Here is a 12,237-nt window from a genome sequence, read left to right on the forward strand (position 1 = left end):
CTATTTATTTCAGTGCTGAGGTTCAAGTCTCTCGAGTGCGTGGCTCGATGGGATTTGGATTTTCTGAGGTGCAGCATGTCCATTAATTCCGGGTTGGACATGGCTTTATACGTCAGGCACAGATCGCCTCTGAACAGGCGGTATGCCACTGAGTAGAGCTGGAGTTTCTTTAACCGGGCAGCATATGGCATCTGTTTGAGCCCTTTGATCCTCTTGGTGAGGTACTTTTGGGGTCTTTCCAGTTGCTGCAGGTGTCTGGTAAGGTACATCCCAAAAGGGGCATTGTACTCAATTATGGGCCTGATGAGGGATGAGTAAAGAGGCACGATGACCTCCCCTGATCTGTTCAATTCAGATTTAAACAGTAAAGCAACCCCACCACCCTTTTTATTTAGATGGTCAAGTCGGAGTATATTATACCCTGGTGGAATTATATTGTTGTCTTTAGTTGTGGGTTTGAGCCAAGTTTCAGTTAGGCATAAGATGTCAAAAGAATAGGTGTCTAATAGGGCATGAAGTTGTGCAATTTTATTGTTTAAGCTGCGTATGTTAAGATGGCCTATCAAGAGAGAGTTTAGGGTGTTGCTGGGGTTGTCAGAAGGTGAACTATTGGCTGATGAGTCAGTAGTGTAAGGACCTGGGTCTGGATGAATGTCACAGTGTTGAAGTAGACCTAATTGAAGATTATATTTAAGTTTGAAGACTTTAAAGAATATAGTGCATTCCTTTTTGATTTGGAAATATTTAGTATGGGATAATCTGTGAAATTGTGGAAGAAGGTCGGATGATGATGATGATATGTTAATATGGGTGTGAGAAGCTGTAAGAGAGAATGGGCTTGTTTGCCTTGTAGGGTGTTGAAATCTAGTAAAGTTTGGGACTTCATAGTAGCTTAAGCTGTAAGATATTACTAGAGAGGTAATACATACAGACCAGAGGATTACTTTAAAGTGTATTGGCCTGCCTGGGCTAGTCATTGTGAAGCTTATAGGTTTGGATGAACAGGTCAAATTGGGCTGTAGAGTAGGCCAGTGAAGGGGTGGTGCTGCTAGGGGAAATAGGGAGAGGAAGGCAAAAAACAATCAGGGGTAAAATATTTAATTGATTAATGAGATAAGGTAGATTATTGGTTGGAGGTGTGGCTATGGAAGTATAAGGTTAGGTGCTCTGGGGTGGGTGGAATTTGGGGGGTAGGGTAGGGGAGCGGAGCGGAGCGAGTCCGCAGGGCGAACGGAGCAGGTAGAGCTAAAGGATGGACAAGACACAGCAGCAAAAAACAATCAGTTTAAAGGTAGGTGACTGCTAGAGGGTTTTGCAGGGTAAAAACAGATGAAATGTAAGTCGGGCAGGGCAAGTGTTATTTTAGGAGTTTCAGGCAAGGGTTATTTTAGGAGTTTCAGGCAAGGGTTATTTTACGAGTTTCAGACAAAGGGTAGTGAAAAAAGTGGGTAAAAATAGCTGAGCGATAGAGGTTTAATTGAGTTTGGAATGAAAGAGGTGAATAAGGTAAGGTATGTTATATTATAGGTATAGGGTGCCACCTGGTGGTGACAGGGGGAAATGACAGCAGAGAAGAATCCTTCACAGAAAAATAATGGTAGTTTGTAATTAAGAGAACACTTGTCTATAAGAGCGTGGCTAGACTGGGGGTACATGCGGTCTGCAGATGGCTATCGCACGCTAATAGGGTGCGATAGCCATCTGCAGATGGCTATCGCACGCTAATAGGGTGTAATACTAAGCTCTAAACAGAAATAGTTAAATTAATGCAACATCATAGAATAAGGTTACATAAACTGAGTTTGTATTTTTTTCTAATGAGGGGAATTGTCGTTCCAAGGGGTGCAGAGAGGGTAGGAGTCTTCAACGGATCCCTGGAGATGATATTCTTTCTTTCCTGTGGTGTCTGTAGGTCGAAAGAGTTTTTGTGGATATTATTGTCTTTCCTGGGCAGGAGAGAGTGGGAGCCCACAGGTAATAGAACCGAGTTTGTATTTTTTCTAATGAGGGGAATTGTCGTTCCAAGGGGCGCAGAGAGGGTAGGAGTCTTCACTGGATCCCTGGAGATGATATTCTTTCTTTCCTGTGGTGTCTGTGGGTCTAAAGAGTTTTTGTGGATGTTATTGTCTTTCCTCAACTAGATTTTTGTATAATTTACCAAACCAACTCTTTCCAACTAGATTTTATAATTCCCAGATATTTAAGTTGCATATTTTTCCACTTAAATCCCTTGTAGTTTAAGTATTTTTTTATTAATAAGCAATGTTCGTTTTATCATGATTAAAACTTAAACATGAAATATTCTCAAAATAGTTTACTGAAGAACACAATCTAATGAAGATTCAATGTCAACACTTAAGATGTCAGCAAGCAAATAACTATGAAAAACCCCTTTATTTTTGTATTAGCTTTAATAAAACTGGCAAAATGCTCTATCGGTAGTGCAAACAGCAAAGGAGACAAAAGGCTTCCTTGTTTTGCACCTTTAAAACTTTTGAAGGAAATAGATAAAAAGATCCAATTTTAACAAAAGCAAAAGTTCTTATACACTTCATTATTAAATCTATAAATTCTAAAGAGAAAGCATATTCTATGAGCACTTTAAATAAAACCAGTTATCAGAATCAAAAGCTTTATCCAAGTCTAAGCTTATAATCGAAAGTTCTCTAATTTTTATTAGCATCTATTAATGAAAATAATCTTTATTAGTGTGTATTCTATTTGAAACAGAACCAGTTTGATCATCTTCAATTAAACCTGACATCATATGATTTAATCTTTTCACCAGTAGGATATAAAAATGTTATAAAATTGACATTTAAGAGAAATGGGAGATAAGAGGAGCTTCATTTTGGGTCTTTATCCTGTTTCAAAATAGGTAAAATCAATGAAAATTTCCAAGCAGGAAGAATATTTGAAGTATTTTAACTTCTTCAAATGCTTTTAACAAAAAAGTTTAAGTATATTATCAGGAATTACACAACTCAATAATAATGTCATCCAGACCAGGACCTTATTATTCTTGAGATTTTTTTTTAATTTATTCTTTTAGTTCCCTGAAAGAAAATTATTTCATCTTAAATTCTGCTCTTTACTTATTATATTAGAAAGCTGTCAGCTAAATCACTACTAAGATTGAATTACTATTCTTGATTAATTCAGGTTTTCTAAAATCGCTCTAATATATTCTTTTAAATCAGTTGATTTATTAACTTTATATGTATTCTCTTCAATATGATTTATATTTAATCTTTTTGATCTACTAGCTAATCTATGCAAATGTTTGGAGTTGATAGAAAAATTTAAACTACAATCATATTCTATGTTTATTGAAATTTTATGATGTGATTTCTATACATTTCTGACTTAAGGCTTTCAATTCAGACTTTGCAGTCTTATCATTAGGTTTTAAGTTTAATTTTAACTTATGTCTGATTGTAAAACACTTAACTCGTTATCCTACGCCTTTCTTTTATAAAGATACCAGCCCTTAATTCTGCCATATAAATAGGTTTTCAATAAATCCCACAACACACCAGTAACTTCAACATTATTAGTTTCTATAAATATAGTTAATTTAAAAAACATTCCTTAAATCCTTTAATTTTTGTAATAGAAGCAGGAATTCTCTGACCAAAAAAAATAATAAATAACTTAGATTTTAATGTTGTATTAAAAAGTAATAGCAGTGTGATCAAAAGGACAATAAATTATTAGTACTTCAATTTTAGAATATAACCCCCCAATCTATGAGTAATGTGTACAGTTGAGGGATTTTGCCAATTTTCAATTCTACACGTCTCTTAAAATTATGAAGTGGTCTAATTGTTTAGCAGTTTTAGATATTCTATTTTTTTTATCTTTAATAGGGTATTTTCCTGATAAAATGCTATTAAAATCTCCAGCCAATAAAATTCTCCTTTTGAATACAAGACTATAATATCCAAATAATTTTATCCCCTTTAGAACCAATTCCAGGAGTCCAATAAATATTCACAAACCTATAATATTGTTCATTTCAGTTACTTCCATTCCCAGCATACCATTCTTATCAGAATAGGTATCGATTACCTTAAGCAAAATTAATAACTTAAGAGGACCTCTCCTTTTTTAACTAAAATGTGGGCCCACAAGGATTGAATAACCTTTAAATATCAATCCAAGTCCTTAGTTAACAAATGTGTTTCTTGTAACAAAACAATGAGCTTTTGTTACTTTTTGATATTTAAACTACCTATCTTAATAAGATAATTAAGATTGTTAACATTTTTTGAATCAAGGACTTTCCTCCAATTTTAACAAATTTTATTATGGACAAGTTCATTAAACTAATTACTAACATACTAATTATATAAATATTTATACCCCCCTAACATGGAACACAATATTCCTGGTTTGATGAAGTAATCATACAAACCACTCACAACTGTCATCCTAGTACTACTCAATCTGTTGCTACTACTTCTAAAAATACTCTGATCATCTATCTATACTAGCACATACAGCACACTATTACATATCTCTTTTTCAAAAGAGAACTTCAACATAAACTATTCTATCACCATTAAACATACAATACATCTCCTAACTAATAACTACTAAATCTACATTAAATATCTATGCAAGCATTATCAAAACTATATTAAACAATTGCCATTAAATTCAAATTAATCAAGCTTTCTTACTCCTTATGCTTTATCTGTTAAAAGCTTAACTACAATTAGCATCACAGGTAAATGATATTTATATGCAACACACACCCCGCCTTAAAAAGCTAAAAATTCTAACTTTACGCATAAAAACTAAAATAAAACTAGCCTCCATACATGAATGTAACACACAGAAAAAAATTGCAACCCACTAATCCCATACACACTCACCACAACCTAATGCTATATGGTGACATTCACATTCACACCAATCCTGGACCACTCACTCCCCTCTATCACAAGAACTGTCACAAAACTCTTAACCTTACTACCATCAAACTCCAAAGCATCAGAAACAAAATTCCAGATCTCCATACCTGGATTGAACACTAATAAATTGTAGCAACAACTGAGACTTGGCTAAAACCTTATATTAAAAACTCGAAATTCCTCCCATCAGGCTTCTCTTGCCTGAAAAAAGGAGGGAGTATTGCTCTCAATATACTGTAATACTTTAGTCTCATAACAAACCCACTCCCACATTTTCTACTGCCAAAATACTAATATCCTACTTGAAAACAAATAGCAGCAAAAGCATCTGCATTATAGTCACATATACCCTTCCCAGGTAACAATATCCCAATACTTGAAACAATCATACTTGGTGATGTGAATATTAAACTGGTTAGACATCATATATCACCCAACAAACATTATCAACCTATTAAAGTATATCCAACTCATTAGTAACATAACCAGACCCAACAAAAACAATGGCTCAATATTAGACTAGGTCCTTGTCTCTGACCCTAGTAAATTCTCCTCCACTGGCACTCTATGTAACAGCATTAGTAATCACTTACCAGCATACATAATTCGCAAACCAACTCCAGTGCTTAATATACACCACTATAAGTATACCAAAGACGTATCCCACTTCTGCCCAACTACCTTTAACAATACCCTACGAAATACCCACTTAAAGTTCTACCACTGAATAATGCTGTTCAATTCTTTAACTCAACATTTCTCCATGTACTAGACATAGGAGAGTGAAAGCCAACCAAGCCAGGTGGCTTACCAAATACACCAAACTTATGAAAAATTCTGTTGTTTGTGGTTGATAGTGCACTGCTAGTTTTTGGTGCTGGTCCTTGGTCGTTTCTTGGTTTTGTTCTGTTTTTTTGTCAATATTTAACTAGGGATAAGGCCTGGAAATTATGGCATACAAGTAAAACCTCTGCAGTGTTCACTCAATACAAGCTGCGCAATCAAGTAAAGCAGCTTGTCATCAAAAACAAGACATTACTCTGCAAAACAACCACATGCAACATCCTAAAAAGTTCTGGAGGTCCATAAACACTATTATAACCAGGTAAAAGCAATAATTCCTCCCTGATCCAGACATCGCCCTAGCTGAAACTGCCTCACTTTTTAACTCATTCTTTAAAAAATAGTACAGTCAATCTCACTGCCAGTTTTCCCACTAATCAATCCAATGCCCCCAGATTCATCTGCTACAAGAACAAACTTCTCTCTGGTATCCATACCTACCTCCACCATAAAAAAAACTCCTGCTTAAAATGTAAACCTGGATCAAATGCTCCAGATAAATTTCCACAAGAATTCCTCCAAAAATCAGCAAACACTATAGCTTATCCCATTAGCATTCTACTAAACAGATACATTAAAGAGTCCTTCATTGCCACCACCTAGAAAAAGGCATTTATCCTCCCTCTCCATAAAGCTGGAAACAAAACTGACACATCTAATTTCCCTCCAACTGACATACTCTCTCCCCATCTCCAAAATTCCGAAAAATGTATACATAGCCAACTACTTAACTACCTACTACACCCCAACCTCTTCACCCAACCCAACATAGGTTTAGGCCTAGTCATAGCACCACCACTGCTCTTGTATCTTAGTCATAGCACCACCACTGCTCTTGTATCTTTCTTGGACATAGTCAACCATGCTCAAGACTCCTGATACCTTTGATTTTATTTCTTGACCTTTCCAAGGGATTCAATATGGTCTCCCACCCACATCTGACAAAACACTCTAATTTAGGCACATCTCCCCCTACCCTAGGCTGGTTCTCCAACTACCTTACAGATAGACAACAAGCAACCAATATGGCACCAATCCCTCTCCCTTTTCCTCATCAATACTGGAGTCTCACAAGGGTCCATACTAGGTCCACTGCTCTTCAGCATTTTCATTAATGATTTCCATAGTAGCATACCTCATGCTAATGTCATCCAATATGCAGATGACTCCACCATCATCTGCATGGCCAAGTCTACTTCAGAACTACTTACACTCACCCAAAATGCCTTCACCTCCACTGAAATCTGGATTTATAATAACCATTTAGCCCTAAATGCTAATAAAACCAAACTCATGTTATTCACCCCCCCCAAAAAAACACCCCTAGCCAAAAATGAATTTACCATCAACTCACTCAACACTTGCCTCGAAGTAGCCCCATATACCAAACTTCTAGGGGTCATCACAGACGAACACCTAACTTCTGACCAGCATATTAACACAAAAAATCAGAAACTAGGCGTCCTGTACAGGAGCAAACACATCCTCACCTATGCAAGACTATCCCTTGCCTCTTCCTTTCTACTTCCATCCTTGCTCTATGGTGCACCTCTCCTTACTAATATACAATCTCCTCTTAAATCCAAACTGGACTCATGCTACAATAAAATTGCAAATTTGTAACCAGCGCAAAACACTCCTGCAACCACTGTGTATCACTCCAATGTCTAAACTGGCTAGAACTTCCCCAACATCTAATATACCTGCAATTAACCACAACTCATGAACTAATCTATAATACTTCTAGTTGTCCTGCCCTCTCCTATCTGTTCACCATTTATCACTCAAATAGACCTCTGTGATCAGTCAATCAAATGCTCCTTAATGCAGCAAACCCAACCTTTCCGCCAGTCAAATGCATTACCCATACGCTATAGAGAAAATATGGAATGCTCTCCCTCCTTCAAATCGGTCTGCTAACACCCCTGAATGCTTTAAGACTTTACTGAAACAACGCCCGTTTTCCCCACTGGCAATATACATGTACCAGCACTGACAAAAAAAAAAAATCTAGCCTTCCTACTTGTCCTCCCAGTCTCACTTATGGCTCAGACTTCTCATATATACATTCAGTGCTTCCAACTTACTAAGTCCAATAATGTGCCACCCAGCAGCCACACAATCTACTATATCAGTTACCTACCATATATTCATTCTTGATGCCTATACAGCAATAGCGCTAAGGCTATACCTTACTTTCAGAATCTTTAATCTGCTGCTCTCCATCCTTCCCTCTCTACTACAACACTGTAGTGTACACATATTCACCATTATCCTAGGTCATCAACTGTATTGTTTGGTTTGCATACTTAAAATCTAACATCTGTAAAACGTTTATTTATTCTATTGCACCACCTATTCTGTAATGTAGTGTTCTGTACCACCACTGCTTGATTTTTGTATTTTAATTCTGTAGCTTTATCATGTTAGCTTTTCTTCCCAGGCCTCTACTGAAAACGGGCTCACCCTGGCCCAGTAGACATCCTTTATCTAGCGATATGGCAAAACATGCTGCCTCGTGAGAATATCAGTAGAACACAGTCATATAGCCATGAATAAAGTTGTATTAAACAGAGTAAATAAGTTTAAACATACATAATTACATGCACTTGCAGACGTTAACCACAAATCTTAGTTAGCATGCAACTATAAGTCAGGAAATAACTTACAGAATACTTGTGCGACATCAGAAAACCATTATAGCAACTAAACCCCTGGCAAATTACCTTTTTTCTTCTTCCAATACATATATCCCCTCCCCAACGTTGAACCATTTGCTGGCCTGAGACTCCATTTAGTAATATCCAGAAGGGTTTACATTTTTTTAATGAGCATGGAAAGAATTATCATGGAGATGATCAACAGACATACAGTAAACCTCCAGACACTGGACCCAACCCACTTTGGTTTCATCAAGGGCATATCAAGCCTACTCAACATGGTGGACTTCTTTGGGAAGGTCACCAAAGCAACAGACAAGGGCAAAATTGTTCACACTGCCTACCCTGACCTGGCCAAGGCATTTGACATAATAACCCCCCGGGCATTGTTGACAAACTCAAGAGGTTAGGCACAAACCCATGTGTCCTCCAGTGGATAGCCAACTGGCTCACAGACAAGACAAAGCAAGTTAGAATTGGGGAGTCCACCTCTACAAGGAGGCCAGTCACAGGTTTAGTCCCTCATGGATCAGTCGTTGGACCACTCCTTTTTGGCATTTACTTCTCAGAAGTCCAGGCCAATGTCAGTGGTCTCTGGCTGACTAAATTTGTAGATTATTGCAAATTAGGAGCAGTCACTGAATCTCACACTGACAGATGTTCTCCAGGAGGGGCTGACAAACAATTGGTGTCAAAGCCACAGACTAAAACTAAATGCTAAGAAATGCAGAATAGTATCCTTTGGGAAGTCATCCATCCCTGGTAACTATCACATTGACAACACACCCCTTAGCGCTGACCCAGTAGTCAGGGACTTAGGGGCACACCGATGGTAATCTAACCTTTGACCATCACGTCTACAGTGGTGGGGAAACCATTCTATGTGGCACAACTTATAAACAAAGGTATGGCATCCAAGTCCAAGGAAGTCACTGTTCCACTGTATTTGGCATTCATCAGACCTATCATTGAGTACAATGCCCCCTCCAGTATGACCTAACCAGGCATATCCAACAATTGGAAGGTCCACAGAGGTTCCGTGCTAAAAGAATACAGGGAGTAAGTAAAATGCCCTGTGCAGACCGCCTCAAGGCCCTAGCACTGTATTCTGTTTCCTGCAGGCTTTTGAAGGGAGATCTATGCCTGGCATACAGGGTACTGTCAAGACCCCAGTCTGATGGACCTCCTGCATATCCACAAAACAAACAGCACCAGAATTACCCGTTCTAAAGACAAACCTTGCCCGTGATACAAATAGGACCTGCTGGAGACTGCTCCATCTATGGAACAGGCTTCCCATCCATGTGAAGTAGAGTTCCTCCCTAACCCAATTAAAGTGCAACTTGGACAACTGAATGGGAAGCCAGAAATTCATCCCTAGTTTGGCACCTATGTTTCTAATGGACACAGGTCACCTATAAATGGTTCCTCTCCCAGGCCCATGCTTATACTTATCAATGGTACCAGACCTTGTCAGAGATTTGGGATGCATGGATAGGCTTAAAAAGGTCCTTGTGGTCGTTAGATTTGTAGGTGTTTACTAGGCTATGTTATTCATATAAGTAGTACGCATATACTGCTATTCATCTGACACTATCTGAACTAGCCCAGCTTACAATAATCCCATACTGAAGTTAACATTTGGGCAATCGACCTATCTACTTGAGCAGTAATTATATCCACTATATCACTGAAACCAGTGTCGGTCATTTTGAAAGGGAATTGTGACCATATGCTCAGATTACATTCCACAGCCTCTCTTCTGCTTCTGTTATCTTCAGCTTTGACAATACAGTCAAAAGTAGAATTACATTTTGTGCACTGTCTTTATTTACAATCACCACAATACCCCAAATACATAGGACAAGACAACTTTCAGATATTTAGTCATAAGTTATATTGACAAAGTCACGGAAAACTGAAATTGTTTCATCTCAGTGTAATCTGTTCAGTACTTTCTCATAAACTTATTTAGTTCTCTTAACTCGTGATTAGCATTGTATATTCCTATTTTAATAACATTATTTATGTTCATAGCACAGTACATCTCTTTTAGCTATGCTGGCAGTAAGCCACATATTTTTTTTGTGTCCTGTACTGGGCTTAGAAATGCAAACATATTTTATTAAATATCAGTGTTCTGTTTTGTAAAACTCTAGCATACTTGCACCAATTATATTACAAAAATAAATATTCTTTGCTTACAACCATTTGTCTAAAACATGACTGAAGAGTCCTTGAAAATGAAAAAGCCTTGGCAAAATACTTTAAGTTCTCAAGTTCCATTTAAAAAACGAAAGCAGCTAATTTTCTTTTCAAGTCTTTTTCAAACAAGTTCAATGTTCTTTTCCATTGTCATCTCCACTGATTGTCTCAATGTTCTAAACTCAGAATTTCCTGTGGACTACAGAATCAAAGGCCAAAACGTCATTTCTGCCTTCAGAGACAACTCTTCGTAAAATAAGATAGCCTTTGCAAGTTAATAAATGCTCATGACAGCTTATAAAAATCAAATTAATATTATTAAACTTTGAGCAGGGAAAAACATATTGTAAGGTAATTTAAAAAGCTCTTGACTGAGTTGTGCGAGCAACTAATAAAGAAAGCCGTTAATGTATTTTGTCAAACGCACATACAAGATCACATAATAGTAAAATACTTCCATAAAACATACAAAATTCAAATATCTATATACTAACTTATTTATTAAAGCTATCCTTTATGAAAATGACTTAAAAGTAGCTGTTAATATCACTAAATAATTAAATCAATGAAATTTCAGCAAATAAATAGCCATCTAAATCAAAAGAAACCATTACAATAAATAAGTTTACCTTATGAAAGAAAACCATCTACATGAAATAAGGGAAAACAATTTTAACATATGTTTATAGGAGTAAGTCCAACGTTTATCAGTCATTTACCTCTGAGCTCTTTTTTTTTTTACTACTCTAAGTCTATCCATTCCTAGCTGCTTGTCTCTTTAGGCTAGAGTCTATCCATTCCCAGCTGTTTGCCTCTTTAGGCTAGACAGAGACCAGTACATTTCTTCAATTTTGTCAAATATTTTACTTTTCTGTGCAAATTCCAAAGCATCTTCCAGGGTGTTTAATGTCTTCTGTCCTTCTGGTTAAAAAGTCCTAATTTTTGCTGGAAAAATAAAACGAGACTCAATGTTCATTTTCTTTAAATTTTACTAAAAAGGGATACAAAGCCTTTTTGTCATCAATGAAGAGGAATAATCATTACCAAATCTAATGATATTGTCTTATATTTTTAATGGAGAGCTCAAGCAGACTTCAAAATTAAATCACTGCCATGGCTAGAGAGAAATCTAACAATTACTGACCCTTGTGATGATGGATTATTTTTTTTAATGATGAATTAGAACAGAATCCGTGAGCCATTTTGATTGCAAATGAGACAGCCTAAGGTAGATGAAGAATTTTAGGCAACCAATTATTTAAAAACAATGCATCTCCTTCCTCTTTCTCTGGTACTCCATAGATTCTGATGTTATTTCTCCTAGAACTAGACTCTAGATCATCTATTTTCTCCAAAAGCAGGCCATTCTGTTTAAGAACAAATTCAACATGGTTTTCACTCTCTGCCACTCTCCCAATCCAAGTCATTTAATGCTTCTTCTACTGAAGAAATCTGCAGCGACTGTTTTAGGACTTCTCTCACAACTTCCATTTGCTTCATACAATCTTCCTTTATATTGTCCATTTTAAATTCCATCTTGTCCATTTAGAAAGATTATGTATACTACTTAAAATAGACATTCTTTCTTCATTAAATTCTCTGCAGAATTA

The 12,237-nt window shown here is 36.8% G+C and overlaps 1 protein-coding gene across 1 annotated transcript in view; it reads right to left on the reverse strand.

The window, feature by feature from the left end:
* The window catches only part of ECHS1 (enoyl-CoA hydratase, short chain 1), a 300,922-nt gene that overhangs the window by 235,050 nt on the left and 53,635 nt on the right, over positions 1-12,237 (reverse strand). The window lies entirely within an intron of this gene.

Source organism: Protopterus annectens, chromosome 14.part0 (assembly GCF_019279795.1).
Source record: "Protopterus annectens isolate FY-2018-M chromosome 14.part0, PAN1.0, whole genome shotgun sequence".
NCBI classification, from domain to species: Eukaryota; Metazoa; Chordata; order Ceratodontiformes; family Protopteridae; genus Protopterus; species Protopterus annectens.